The sequence below is a fragment of the Cyanistes caeruleus genome, chromosome 6 (genome assembly GCF_971803275.1).
Source record: "Cyanistes caeruleus chromosome 6, bCyaCae1.hap1.1, whole genome shotgun sequence".
Classification (NCBI taxonomy): domain Eukaryota; kingdom Metazoa; phylum Chordata; class Aves; order Passeriformes; family Paridae; genus Cyanistes; species Cyanistes caeruleus.
In genome coordinates this window covers 26,189,084-26,204,178 of record NC_141706.1, presented here as the reverse complement: position 1 = coordinate 26,204,178, position 15,095 = coordinate 26,189,084, and the positions used below count along the sequence as shown (strand labels likewise).

Below are 15,095 nucleotides of genomic sequence, written 5' to 3'. Positions count from 1 at the left end.
GAAGAGTAGAGTTACTGAAAAAGAAAAATCTGGAGTGCTCCTTCCAGCTCAAATGTCTATAAATAATTTCAGTAGTGAATATTTACACAGCACTTTGAACATGTAAAGTGCTTTTCAAGCAGCATTGTTAGTTATTTAGCATATACAGTGGAATAGCAAAGTTTTCAAAGGGGATATATTTGAAATTGAACAACTTCAAAAATGTTTAAATGAAAAAGGACGATACCATACTAAATTTCCCAGAAGGAAAAAATGACAATCATGATTTTTTAAAGAAAAGATCATCTATTAAACCTAGGGGAACTCTATATATTTTTTTTTATTAATATTTATTTAGACATGAGCAATGCAGATTTTTAAACATATAGAATATATGGGCTTCTTCCCCAAAAAAATTTTCAAATATTATATTGCTTTTCCTCAGTGAGATCTTAGATATTCTGTGTTATGCAGAAACCAGTACTCATCACCTGCTGCATGAGAATTTCAATAGGTAGAATGTTACTATTTGAGTGATGGTGTGGGTAAATATTTACATTTCATTAATCACAGTGGAGTTCATCATGAGCTGGGATACATTTCTAATAATTAGCCTTTCCAGACATTTAAGCTACTTTTCTTTTGAGCAGATTATTGTGCTTTCATAGATGCAAACGTTAATGCACTGTTTCAAACTCCTACTTTTCTCAAAATAATTCCAAAACAACACCAAAAAAAAAAAATCCGAAGTGTTTTGATAACAGACAGAGCATTTCCTCTGTTTGCTGAATGACTATGTTACCATTCTCCTTTGTCTCAATACTTCTGACCATCTTATAATCAATCTTCAATTTGAAAAGTGAAACTGTCTCATGAAGTAGTGAAAATAGAGGAAACAAATTGGCACTCTTCAAAAGTATAGAAGTGTAGCTAATTACCTATCCTCTTGAGCAAATTCTGATGATACTTTATGCTTAATACCAGCTCTCCTTGAAGCTTCAACTGGGTGTAATAATCCTCACTTTGTCTCCAAACATGCTCACTGATAAAAGTCATAGGTGGTATTAAACAGCTGTCATCTTCTGCTCAATTCCAAATATACTTCAGTGCTACAAGGGTAGAAATAGAACTGAATTATGGCTGGGATTGTTTTCACAAGTGCAGTAGAAGTGACAGGTCGTAAGAAAGCTTTCCAGTGATGGATCCTCTCTTCTGGATCAGTTTGTTCAGGCTTCTTTATCTGTGTGTAAAGAATCTCTGAAAGCAGAATATACAGAACTCACAATTATTAAGCAAATGCCTATTGATTGATGTACAACAGATGTCTAGGATTTAGCAATCTGTCAGGTTAACCCTTCATGTACTCACCTCCTCTGACACAACACCTGAAGAGTCTTTGCTGCCCAGAGAACCCCAGCCAAATGGGCAAGGACCTCTGTAGAGTCAGCTCTTCCCTGCTGCTGAGATGCAATTTTCAACCAGCTCAGCACCACAGGCTGATAACTTGATAACCCAAAAACCCAACCCCAGCCATATTCACAGGGTTTTTCCCCATAGATATTCTACATTCCCATGGAGAAATCCCCTTCTTAGCTCCCTGATTTGATAATGATTTCAGCTTTACAGCATGATTTCTTGATTTCCTCTCCTTCTAAGAATTTGCTCAGTGATCCTCCTCAGCAGTTTGAGGTCTTGGATCTGTGCAGTGTCAGAGCTGAGCCTGTGGTCCTTGGTTCACAGGCAGCAGGAAGAAAGCAGGGTGAAGGATATACCAGCTACTACAGAGAGAGAGGTCTACACCAGGAATAAGACAGGGTTTTTCCTGCTCCCTGTACATGAAAGCTAAACAAAGGTCTTAGTCTCCCAGTGGCAATGTAAGCGAACAGAAAGAAAATATAGGTCTTAATAGGTAAGTGTTACTGGGCAGGAGAGTATGATTGAAGAGCTTTAGGAAAAAGAAAAGTGTATCATGTGCGGTGTAACAGAGAGGTTATTTCCTGGTTTTCACCCCTAGGAGATAATACCTCCTCTGTTCTCCTCATTCTGCAGAGGGCTTCATGCTAACCTTTCCTCAGAGAATCTTTCTGTTAGTGTCTCCCAGCAAAATTCCATCGAGTTTTTAGCAGCTCTCAAAAGGCATCTGAGCCCACAATTAAGAAAAATTATTTGAACATAAGTAGTATGAAGAGATTCTAGGTCTCATCTGACCCAGCTCTTGCTTGTGGGTTACTGCAAGTTCTGCATTCACAATTTCTGATACATGATATCTGGAGTGGTGGTGAAATTTCCGGTAGTTAACTGGCTCTTTTGAAATTTTGAAGTTGTCTACCATTTCTACATTTCTACTACTCTCTTACCCTGATCACAGTGAGAGGAATGACAGATTTGTCTTTACAAACAATCTGTGGGTCTGCTGATAGATAAAACTAGCACTGAGAGATAAAAGAAACAATGAGAAGGATTCCATTGATTGATGAATGGAAAAAAAAAAAAAAAAATATTTGCCTTTACAAACAAACTGTAGGCATGCTGATAAATTAAATTGGATATTGGAAGATGAAAGGAAACAAGGGGGAAAAAACCCCATCAATTCCATAAGAATTAAAAATTGAGAGGGAGGAACTTAGGTATTCTGGGAAGTCTGTATCTCTCAAGTACCTCAGCCAATGGGGAAAGAGAGAGGAACATGCAGCTGGGAAATTAGGATAAAAAGGAGGCTGTGTCCTCCAAAAATTTGAGAGACCCCAGGGGAATGTCCCATGGACTCTCCCTTTATTCAAATAAAGTAAAAGGACTCCTCTGTCTCCTTTTTGGACATAAACCTCTGGTGTTTGTGGATTAATTTTCCTGACAACAGGGTACCAGTTTACTGTATTAATGAGACTGAACTATGAAATGTTTGTTATAACATTTGAATAAAGTTCTTGTAAAAAGTATGAGGCCATATGAAATTTATCAAATATTTAAGCCTTCAGTGCAAGACCTAAGTTTCATCAGGCCTTTCAACATGAGCAAATTGAAATCTCTGCAGGTGAATTTAAGACTTAGCTAGAAGCAACAGTGGCTCAGAGAGCATAGACTTGGTAAGTACCTGGTGGCAGAGTACATGTATAGAAAAATCTCAAGTGCATTTTCCATCCTCTGTCTCTTTCCTTATAGTTCTTTTCTAAATTTTTCTGTCTTCTTTTCTTACATAACAGACATGTTGCAGTAGTCAGAAAGACCTGTGGGACCACTTGTGTGTTTTACTTCAAATCCCCTTTACAGCATTCTCTCTGAAGAAAAGAATTCTAAAGGGAACTAAATATTATTCATCTGAAGATAACTTTGTGATCATTTTTTCTAAGTACCTAACCAGAACAAATATTTGGTCAAGTCAATCTTCAGGGAACTTCTTAACACAGCAAAGTAGTTGTTACTGTTTATGCGACTTCCAGTCTTATTTGCTTATTTTATTTTGACTTTTGATTGTCTCATTTCTGCATCATTTATTTTTAGACTTCACTTAGACTTCCAGACACCTCTATTATATAAAATAAAGCATTTATTGTCATTTGTCTGAAGGATTTAATTTCTGTAGGATTTTTTTTTCACCTCTGTTTTATAGTAGGGTCATTCAATGATAACTTTCATTCTAACACAGAATTTGCATTCTCAGAGACAAATACAGCAATTTAGCAGTTGCCTTAATATTCAGAGCTTCATTAATATTATGCCTTTTGACTTTCTCATAAAATACTTTAAAAAAGGAGATCATCAAAGAAAAAGTCTTGTAAAGTAGTACTGAGCAGTTAGAGGAATTAACTCAGCATCAAATCAGTCAGAGAAGGAAGCATAGTGAAGCACCTCTTCCTCTTTCCTGGGCTGATACTTAAGGATCACAATCTTTTAATGGTACACATATTCCAGAAGTTTACTTGAAGCACTCAAGAAGGTGTAGAGAAATAGCCAAAGGCCCTTGCAGAGTGGTGTAAACACTGAACACCATTTCAGTTGTTTTTATTGCAGACCTGAAGGAATGGTATGTGCACAACTTTTATATTAGCCAATGCTCTCCCCCCTTGAATTTAGTCCTGACAAAGTTGTTCCAATTTAGTCATTACATTGTTCATTTGGAAGATAAAAATGCACAATTCTAGTTAAGGCATCAGGTTATCTTTGCCAAGCTCTGTGCTGCTTTTCTCACTGGCTTCATGATGTGACACTGGCATTCCTAGGCACTGAGAGCAGCTCCACTTGCAGCCTACCTCCAGAGGCAGTGAGCTAAGCTTCACTTAAAAGTGTCACAAACTCAGAAGCAGGGCTCACCTGAAAGCAAAGGGATCAGTCCCCTGGTGAGCTGGAAAGGGAGTTCAGGGTTGTTATGAGAGGAAGCAAAAGAAAGTCACAGAGTTAGACGTGGATCACACACTGTGAGTTGAGATCTCCACTGTGCATGTTCTGTGGGGAGGTTTTACTTTATCTGTGTCATGTAACACTGGCAATACAAGCATTTTATTTTACTTAAGTGTCTGAATGTAATGGAATTGTTCCTGCTGCTGAAAAGAGGATGATTCTGGGGGGAATATCTATGCCAAATGACCTAAAGTACGTGACTGGCACTGGGGACAGTAAGTTATTCTCTCAAGTGTTATGTGGGCAATCTCAGCTCCTCATGTGCTAGCTTCTGCCTAATGCCCTGACATGGGCTTATATTGGCTTACTGACAAAGAAGGAACCTAAATGCAGGATGTCTGAAATTGTATTTTAATGCTCTTGACACAGTAAGGTGATCCCTTTCCAGAATCACTTGAAAAACTCTATCTAAATAAGGAGAAACAAGAACAGATTGCTATATCTTTATATGCATTGTTACAAAGGAATTGATATCCCATATGATTTTCTTTAACTTCTGGTTTTTTTTCCAAGAATGATGATACTTGCTTAGTTTGTTTTCTTGATTATTATTTTAAGAAGAAAGCAAATCTTCGCTCTCCTAAGTGTCTTATTTTACCTCTGTGCCAACTTTTACAATTTTGTTCCTCTCCTTTGTAACACATGACATCAAAAAAATCTGATTCTGGCTTATTCACTTTCTCAGGTGATTCCCAGGTCACTTTGTTAAAGTTTTACTACTTTAGTACCAAAGGGTCAAAGAGATTTTAGTTTTCCATTGCCTCTTTACCATTTTGGTTTCCAGCTCAATGCTTGTTTTACCTCTGTAACTAATTTCAAAAATCCTGGGTTTTTTATTTGGTTAATATCTACCCACAAGTCACTGCTTTCATGAAATTTAATTCATAAATTTTGTTGTGCTATGCCTTACATTTCTAATGCTGTTAATATGAATGATCACAATAGATGCTATGAGGTCAGTAATGTTGATTACTCTTGTACTCTTCTCCAATGTTCAGATCTAGGAGAGCTTTATTTAGTCACCTGGTACTTTCTGATTGTTTTATCATCATGAATATTAAATATCCCCTCAGACAATAGTTTCAAGTTTACCTTTAATGCCTTTTATATAAGACATTTCAGTGTTCCACTACTGCAATATTTGACCTATAAGACATTTCTGAGGGAGAGGTAAGGGTTAGGCTTCCTTGGCTTTGGCAGTGAAGTTTTCACTGCAAACCTGAATTCAGACATTGCTTAGTTCTTTCTCTGCAGCAGTGTGTCTGTGAAGCTGCTCTATGAAAGATGTAATATATATTTTCCACCTCTTTCTTTGCAGAGCTGGAAGCTTTTAGGTTACTGCCAATCTTGCCCTATATATTTCTGTATGAGAAAAAGGGACTTGCTACAGATATCCTCAGGTTTTTTGGTGACAAACTTAACAATCAATAGTTTAAAGGTAAACTCTACATTATAACAGCAGTACAATATTTTTTTAGAAGTAATTTTCTCTTGATTTAAGGTATGAATATTGAGATGATTGTGATTTAAACACATTTTTGGTTGTGTATTTTTTCAGCTATAGGATTGATGGGTAAGATATAGATGTACAGTTCTGTAATAGTATATGTATTTCTGTTTAAAGATTTAGAAATAATGTGTTCCTTTACATAATAATGCATGATGTCCTCCTGTTTCCCAGCATCTACAAATCTTTCCTAGTGGTTTAAGGGAAGGTCTGAGATTTGCACATCAGTGTGACTCACAGAACATATGTACTGCACACTTTGAGTATCTCATCAAGAGGAAGTAGGTACAAGGCCAGACAAGAAATTTTGTGTCATCTTTACAGACCTTGGAAACTGCAGGCAACAGTGGAACTGCAAATAACAAATAGCAGTAGATTTTTTCTTATAACTAATTACTCTTTTTCCACAGTTGTTCTAGTTCAAAGGCTTTTTTCAGAACATCGGTTTCTTAATGGCTAGAAACCTTCCTCTAATAACTACCTTAAATTTATTCATAGACTATTTATACTCATTTATTCTTTTGCCAAAATCATCCTTAAGCTTTAATAGCTCTTTGCTTTCCCTGGTGCTTATTCACTTGAACAAATGGTAGAGAACAATAAACACCTCTCTTCTCTTTCTGGATTAAACAGGCAAATCATTTTTAGTATCCTAAATCATGGTCTCCAGTCACCTCCTTATCCTTGCAGTGTTTTTATGCAGGTGTTCTTTTCCAAATTGATCTTTCTTGAATGGCAGAACAGTTTGACTATGAACAAACAGTAATTTCAGAGACTGACTTGCAACACACATGGGTATTTGTTTAAATTAAAGACAGAAAGCTGACATCTTCAGTGGCAATGGTACAGGATTAAAATAAACCAGTCCTCAAATGTTTTGAGACAAGGAAATTACTGTTTTAAAAGGCAGGATGGAAGATAGAAGATGATGTCTGCTCAGTCCCTGAAATCTCAATCATATACATTTAATTATTTTTAATAAAAGACATTTGCAAGGCTTTTGAGGCAGCACTGAGTCTCCTGGTTAAATGGCTTTGCACTGCAATCATACAGGTTTTTTCTGAATGCAATTTTCTAACACATTAACAAATAGCACCCCGTTTGTTAAAAAAGCAAGCTCCTAAAATGCATATATCACTTTGTAGCTGAAATACAATTTCAAAACAACCAGCCTTTCTTTTGCAGCTGGAAACTAGAGACACCAACATTTTTTTATACAGGAGGAAAGAATAAAAAAGTTAGCAACTGTTACAGAGGCTTTTCTGAGTGTCCCCTGTCTGCTCATGCCAAAGGCACTTTAGTGTTCAAAAACCTGTGATTACAACCAATTCATTCATTAATTTTTAGTTCAGAGTTTATATAAATGCAGTTTTCTCCTTTCAGGACAATGTTGTGTCAGTCTCAGCAACCTATATATAGAGAGATGGGTGCTAACCCTATTAGTGTGAGATCAGACAAGCAGTTATCATCATCTAGAAGAGAAATCAAAGTGCATGGTTATAGCTGGTTTTTCCAGTTTCATATGTTACATATAGGTTACATATAATAAGGGGAAGAATATACCTTGCAAAGCCAAAACACTACTCCAGTTCAGCAGCAGAAGGAACAATTTTATAATTTTTGAACATACAGAATGAATTAAATTCCTTAAGTCAGTTTGTATAAAAATGTTATTTTACTCTGATTCATTTGAGCAAAATCATTATGCTATGAACTTCTATTTTTTTTTCTTGTTTTAGACATAGAAGTCGTTCGGTCAGTAAATATAAAAGCCTACGAAAAAGAGTTCTGAGAACAAGAAATGCCAAAGTTTTTATTTTCCAAAATTTGAGTCACAGACACCCGAAAGAACTCATAACTGTTCTAGACTGTCAAATCTGAAGGAGACAATTTAAATGGAAAATGAGGCTTTTTATATTTTTTCTTTTCCTTTGAGCTTTGATTTCCTTTTTTCTCTTTCTGTTATTCCATTATCAAGTAGTGAATGTGCATGACAGAAATGGAGTCTATTTTTCAGCAGTGCTTTTCTGTAGTTACATCACTGACACTTCCTATTCCTTGAAAATGGAGGTTATCTGAACACTTCTTTTGAATCAAAGTCTTCTAGTTTGGGAGGGCAGGAAATCAAGTTATTTAATCTTTTCTACATATGGAAATTTAATGCAAATTTTTAAATAAGAACCAGACAATTTTCACAATATATTCCAACCTTGTATGGGATAGCATTATTTTTTTTCTATTTCTCTCTCAAAACCAAAGATGCACATTCATTTTGAAATTTTTGTTACAAATTTTATTGCTAACCCTGTCTGGTTGTTACCAAAATTTGAAGATATGGGCTGTCATATCAATAGATTTCATCCGTTAGAAATAAATTTGTACAGCTGTATATTTATTCAATCTGCTTTTATCTTTTTAAGAGGCAGGAGCTAGATGAGTCTTGAGGGTTCAGGAGAACTTAGAACTAAAGACAGAGATATTCCCTTAAAGCACTTAGAAGAAGTATTAATTACATTATGGCTTTTTAGAAGCTCAGTGTATCAAATACACCCACCAGAGATCTCACAGTGACAAAATCAATACAGTTCATGAAAAGTCTCCCTTTATTTTCATTTTATATATGGAATGACTAAGACCTTCAGGCAGATAAATACTAGATCAGTACACTTAATTTCCTATAATTGAAACTCTTGACACTTAAAAGTTGAAGGAAAACCAGGGAATTTTCAAGTCTTGCTGCTAGTTTTCAAAGCTGTGAAACCAAGAGAAAACATGGTGAATCGTCATAAACTGCCTTTCAATATGGACATTTTTATAGTGCAGATACTAAATATTCTCTCTGGTGCACATATATGAATACTTGTAATTAATATTTTCAGTAATATTCAGCAAGAAATAAAATTAGTAACAAAAATTCAAATACATTTTAAACATTGAGATCAGCCTAGAGTAGAAAAGGAAAGACTATGTGAAAGACCCCAATTCCAATTTCTCATTGGAATGAGGAAAACTACATTTCATTAGCAATTAGAAATTCTTTATGTTGAGACAGACAGCAGAAGAAACTGTAACTATGTGAAAAAAAACTTGCTGAAAAAAAGCCTTGAGCTTACAGTTGAGTGGAAGTACTGGGTGCTGAAGAAATGACCCAAATCCAGCTTCAGTTTCCACCTTGCCAGGAGAGACAAGTCAAGAGGGTATTATCAGACAGATGAGACCTTTTGAGCCTTCACTTGCTGCTTCTCTTTTCTTCTGCTTCCTGGAGGTAGGAACAGCAGCCAGCTGAGTTGTCTGGGTAACACTTGCTGCTCTTACATCAATTTTCTTTACATTTTTTTTTAACTTTCTTTTCCTGGGAAAGGACAGCAAGCTAGATGGAGCATCACACTGGCCTAAATCTCATTTCTGTACTGTCCGTGGGGTCACAGAGGGCTATATGCAGAAAGTAAATGCAAGAAAATCTACAAGAAATGCCCAAAAGTCCCACAGAAGGAAAATAAAAATTTGAAGGACTAAAAGTCTCAAAAATACATTAATCCAGAAGGTTTGAGGGCAAATTTATTACAAGGAGGTTTTGTGATACTGGTGAATGTAATTTCTTTGTTTGAATTAAAATCTAATTATATCTCTTTTCTGAACTTCAAAAGCAACTAGGTATATTCTTGAGGTAATGAAGAGGGGATTTAGTAAAATTCTAGATTGGATTTTTAAACTTTGTGTGACATCCTAAATGAAAATATTTTCCAGAGGTTGTAATAGCCTCCCATAAGGAAATATAGATTAAATATTTGTATTTACAACTTTAGGACAAGAGCCATTAAAATAGAAAAATTTTGTTCAAACCAGTGTCAGGAAAAGGTCCCTAATTATACACGTTCTCTCCTTAAAGTTCAACATTTGGGGCCAGATTTACTGTAGATATTTATTTCCCTTACAATAAATAAATTGCAAATAATGCTAATATTTGTTTCTGTGAAAATCTGTAGATGATAATTACTACTTTTGCTATGTTCCATGTAATTAAGAGAGGTATTATGGACCTTCTCTGCACTGTACACGAACAATGGTAGAGGAGAGACATATTTAAAAGACAAACCTATCTGGAATTTTAAGAGAGTTTTTATGAGCAGACTCATTGTCAAAATACAACTTTACTGTCCTCAACAAGGATTGAATATTATCTCATTAATTTCATCCTAAAGCAAGTAATCCAGAGAAAGATAGAAATGGATTTGACAGTGAATAACAAAATCTTGCACGCAAACCCAAGAAAATGAAATTATTTATTAGGTCATAGAAGTCCATGCCAATTAAATTCCTAAATTCTCAAGATTTCCATTTGTAGCTTTAATTATATATATGTGTGTATAAATATATACATACATAATAATTAAAAAAATAATTGAAACCTACAGATTCACCTTCATTTTACCCATGAAATTCACTGATTTTCATTACAGCCTAGAATCAGGATTTATTAAGGAAAATACAATGTAGAAAAGAGCTACAAACCTGTGGAGTGGCAGCCAGCTGGCTATTTGAAATCTGGCTCTCACAAATAACAGAGTTTTTCTCAGGAGAACACAATTGTTTGGAGAAAGGCCTGTACAGAGATCAGAACGAAATTGTCATGGCTCAGATGGAAGCTGGTAGCTTACATCTCTGAGCAAGCAGCAGCAGCACACCAGCCCACAAACCAGCTTACATTTTTGGAACCTGACCAGAACACCAGTCCAACCCCTCGAAAGTACAGGGTAAAAAGAAAGGAAATCTGCACCAGCTGTCCAGTTGCTGCCACTCACATCTCGTGGGGAGAATGTGCAAACTTAATGTGGTTTGTGGGGAGGGAAGATACAATTTGGCTCTTGGATCTGGATGGTTATGATCTCCTCAACCAGATACCAAAAGCTTTTGAGTATAATGGGTGGGTTTTTTTCCATGTTTGCCCAATCTGCTACTGGAAGGAGACTCCAGTTCTGTGGCAAAAGAGACATATGGCCAATTGCACAGCCAGGACGGTGGAATATTTTCTTTTCAGACAGAAAGGATATAAAATCAAAACAGGCCATTTAATTGGGACTTAACAGAAAAAATGTTTGAGAGCTTACCTAATTATCACAGCTAATTATCTTTTATGGTATTTGATATGGCAAGGTTCCCTTTGGGGAGCAAGTGATGAATGTTTGAATTAGAAACCCCAGCCTAAGAAGAGTATAAATACATCAGGCTATGTTCTTTCATCATTGGATGATGCCTTGTTAAATAACCTGGCATTATTTATGAGACTCTGAGGAATTTAATAAGTTGGGGTTGGTAAAGACTAAAGCATAATTATATATGCTAATATATATACCCTAAATATAATAGATGCTTATATATATATACACACACATATATATATATATGTATGTATATATAAGATACACTAATACAATATACCCTAAATTCAGCCTCCACTATGTCCTACCAACTTCAAATTTCTTGTCTACTTTATGGAAAATAAACCTACAGGAAACTGTCTATGGCAAAAGCAGCAAAAGCAGACAAAAAAGGTGTTAAGTGTTCTATGGAATATCAAATGGAAATTTAGACAGACTATCTTGGGATATAAAATTTAAGTTAAATATTTGTGTGACCCCGTCAAAGTATATTATATATAATGATCCACCAAACAACTTGTGAGTTATACCAGCAGCTGTAAGAATGAAGGAAAACAAAACAACATGGCAGTTTACTATAAGAAACACTACACACAATATAATTGAATTAAATAACCATGTACAGTATAACAATCTTCCTATTTGTACTTAAAATTCCATATATTTAGATGCTCTTTTTTTTTTGAAAATGAAATGGCTCTGCTGTACTGTACACACACAAAGCAACTTATTAGCCCTCATATCTAATTTTTCATAGTCTAACCCAATGCTGAGTGCTATAGTTTTACCAGCTTCCAAGAGATATAGGTGCCAGGTAAGATCTATCCTTCCCTACCTGGCAGTTCTGTGGATTACCTTGCCCTGCCCACCACATGGTCTTGTCTTGGCCCAGATCCATGTCCACTATGACTTCATTATTTCCAGCTGTAACTTTTTTTAAAAATTCTTTTTTGTTTCTTTTTTCTCTCTATTCTGCTGCATTTCTTCTGCACTTTTATTTTTACTCGTGGATTTCTGTCTCCTCTGAGCTGAGCTCTTTGGGGATATTCCCTCACAGGGAATCCTGCTTATCACAGGCCTCTGGGTCAGGACAAAAACTCCACAGCCTGTTAGGATCTTGTTTCTCGTGTTTATTAGGATGTTATCACAAAACTTGGCAGGTCTCTCCAGACTATCTGCACAAGTTCAATTCACTGAAATCTGTCTCATTTCTCTCTGATGGTACAGAATGGCCTTGTGGCTCACTTTGGCTATGAAAGCTCAAAATGGCCCCAAACTATGCAGTTCTTTTATCTTTATACTCATACTCATTCTTATCCAATTAACAATAGACACATATATTGTTTTTCTTAATGACCCAGTGACCCAACACCTGTGTGTTGCATTGCTGCATTTTCTATCCAATCACCTACTATTACCTAAAAACCTCTAGAAGAACATGAAGAAGAAAGAAGAAGGAAAAGAAACAACATTCTAAACCCTCCATCTTGCCTTCTGCTTTCCAAACTGTTTTAAACTCTAAACTTTAACTTTTTCACCCAGTGACTTAAGAAAACTCTCTAATCTACACACTCACACTTTTAGCTTTTCTATCTAACTTTAACAGTTGTTTTCATGTAACACCAGGAAAACATGCTCATAAATTTCATATTGTATGAAATTCAATGTTTTTCTGGATCTCAGGTATCAGAAACAAGCACACACACTCTGAGTCAGACTCCAACACTAGTAAATCTTCTTTCAATATTGATGGCATCTTCCACATACAATAAAAATTAAATGGTAGTAATGAATGCAAGCTTCAATTAAATACTTTTCTGCATTGTTACTCAAAAAGAGTTACTGTCAGATAGGACAAAGCAAATCCAACTTTTGCTCCCAGAAATTAAGATATCCACTAAATCACCAGTATTTGCAAGCTGTTTCTTGTCTTTACAACCTCCTGTTTCAGTACTGTCACTGATTTCTGGTTTCCTACTCAGAAAGCAGTTACAGTAGAAATGTGACTGTATTAGAAGACAGATTTCCACCTGCTTCACCTTTTTATCAATAGGTCCATCTTCAATTTCCTCACAAGATGATGAGAATCTGAGAAGTTTTATTAGTTTTTGAAATTTTCACTGATAAGTCTGTATATATAAAAAACACATTCTTTGATTTCTGCACTGAATATATATGGATTTTTTTATCCCAGATTGCTTTATTTCCCAGTATGTTATCTTATATGATTCTCTATCAGTTTGAAATGTCCAATTTTCATAACAGAAAAAGAATGTTTCATATTAATATAATAGTATATCTTGTACATCTTGCCCATCTTTGGCTTAAGCAAGCCAGCTCATGTCACAAAATTGCTCTGCTTCACAGGTAGGTTTATGCAGAACAGAAGGGACACCCAAGATTTGAATCCCAGACAAGAAGAAGAAGTATGGGCCCCAGCATGACTAGAGGTGCTTTATTTGTGCAGAACTCAGAAATGGAATTTCTGATGGAGACAGTAGGTAATTTAGACAATTTAAAAATGAGAAATACAGATTAGGTCTCTAAACCTTTCTTCTTACTGCCAAAAAAATTAAATGTGTTTGTTCCAAATTCAGTAACATTTTCTCAGTTGGTTATTTATTTGTTCACAGTAGAAGTCAAGTTATATGAAATAATTATTTCCCTCTCTTATCCTAAAGTAGTATTTTTTAATCCCTTCTCACCCCTTCTTTTTAAGTCTTTTAATTAATACTATTTCAAGGGTTTTTTCTGAAGTATTTTGATAAACACTTTAAACGTTCTAATGAATAAATTGTAGTTTGTAACCAGGACACCATGTTATTTGAAGTAGAATTACTTCACATGAAGCTTCTAGACAAAACACAGAAAGTGTTCAAAGTGATTCATTGGCATTACAGTTTATTTCATATAGGCTAACAGGTCAGCAGGTTTCTTATTCAGAACTTTTAATTAACTTTTTCTTTTTCTGTATATTATAGTGTCTGAATGCTTTCTGTACATCCAGACTAGTCTATCATGCTTTCTAGGTTTTGGGTTGGTTGGTTGGGTTCTTTTAAGGCTGTGAAGAGCCATTTATTAACAACTAGTGAGATTTCTTTTCACCTTTTGGCTTTGGAATTCCAACTATAAATTACATGGTTTGTTTTCACATAAAAACTTATTTTGAAGGAAGTGTAATTTCACTATCCTCTCTTTTTTGTTTTTTTTTTCACATATGGCCTATCATATGTTGGAGTTAACCATCAGCCAATATTAAAAGTGCTTACTTTTCTCTTACCTTTCTCTGGCCTTTTTCTGACCTGTAGTTCACAAAATCACCTTTCACTGTAACATTTCCCTTGCAGTAGTTAAATGCATTTTTATTTGTTCCATTCTATAACATAGAAAATTAATGCTTGCTAAAAAATACAGATTATGGCATTAATTCTTAGTTCCAGAAATACTAATTGCAAAAAATTCTAATCATTCATGAAGAGTATCAGTAGTGTACAAACTAACTTGTTTTACTGACAAAAAAATAATTAAAAGGAGATAATACATATAAGCTTTTTCAGCAGCTTTTGATTATATATATATATATTCATTATTGATGAATAATGAGTTGCATTTACTGAATTAAACAATAAACTGTTTCTATGTTTTGTTAAATCATGAATTTTTCTAGTGAATCACTAGGTATGGAAGCTGGGCCAAGTCTGGCAAAGAGTTTGGATGATGCCAGTCTTACTGAGGGGAAAAAGAAAGACTTACAGAGTGAAAAATACACATTTCTCAGAAACAGATATGCAGAAATTATCACAGAAACAGTCTGCAGACTCCTAGAAGGTCACAAGGAGATTAGTGACAGTTACCTTGAAACTACCCAGAAGAAATCCTGCTAAGGCAATCACATTCCCTGTGGTGGCAGAGGCTCAGACCTTGTGGACAGGGATAAACAGCCAGTGCATGTGTCCTCAGTACGGCTCTTGATACCATCTTATATAACATTCCTAGAAGCAAGCAAAGGCAACTGATGAGGTGAAATTTTGTTTGGGAAACCAACATGCCGGTCA

General features: G+C 35.3%; 1 long non-coding RNA gene across 6 annotated transcripts in view; it reads left to right on the top strand.

The window, feature by feature from the left end:
* LOC111930100 (uncharacterized) overlaps positions 1 to 15,095 on the top strand; it is a 171,619-nt gene that overhangs the window by 149,765 nt on the left and 6,759 nt on the right. For 4 of the 6 annotated variants that reach the window (XR_015287849.1, XR_015287847.1, XR_015287844.1 and 1 more), the window contains one exon: positions 13,408 to 13,541. This is a non-coding gene — a long non-coding RNA (uncharacterized LOC111930100). Of the gene's footprint in view, positions 1 to 13,407; positions 13,542 to 14,707; positions 15,079 to 15,095 lie in introns of those variants that run through there. The other 2 variants (XR_015287845.1, XR_015287846.1) reach the window with 2 other exon arrangements.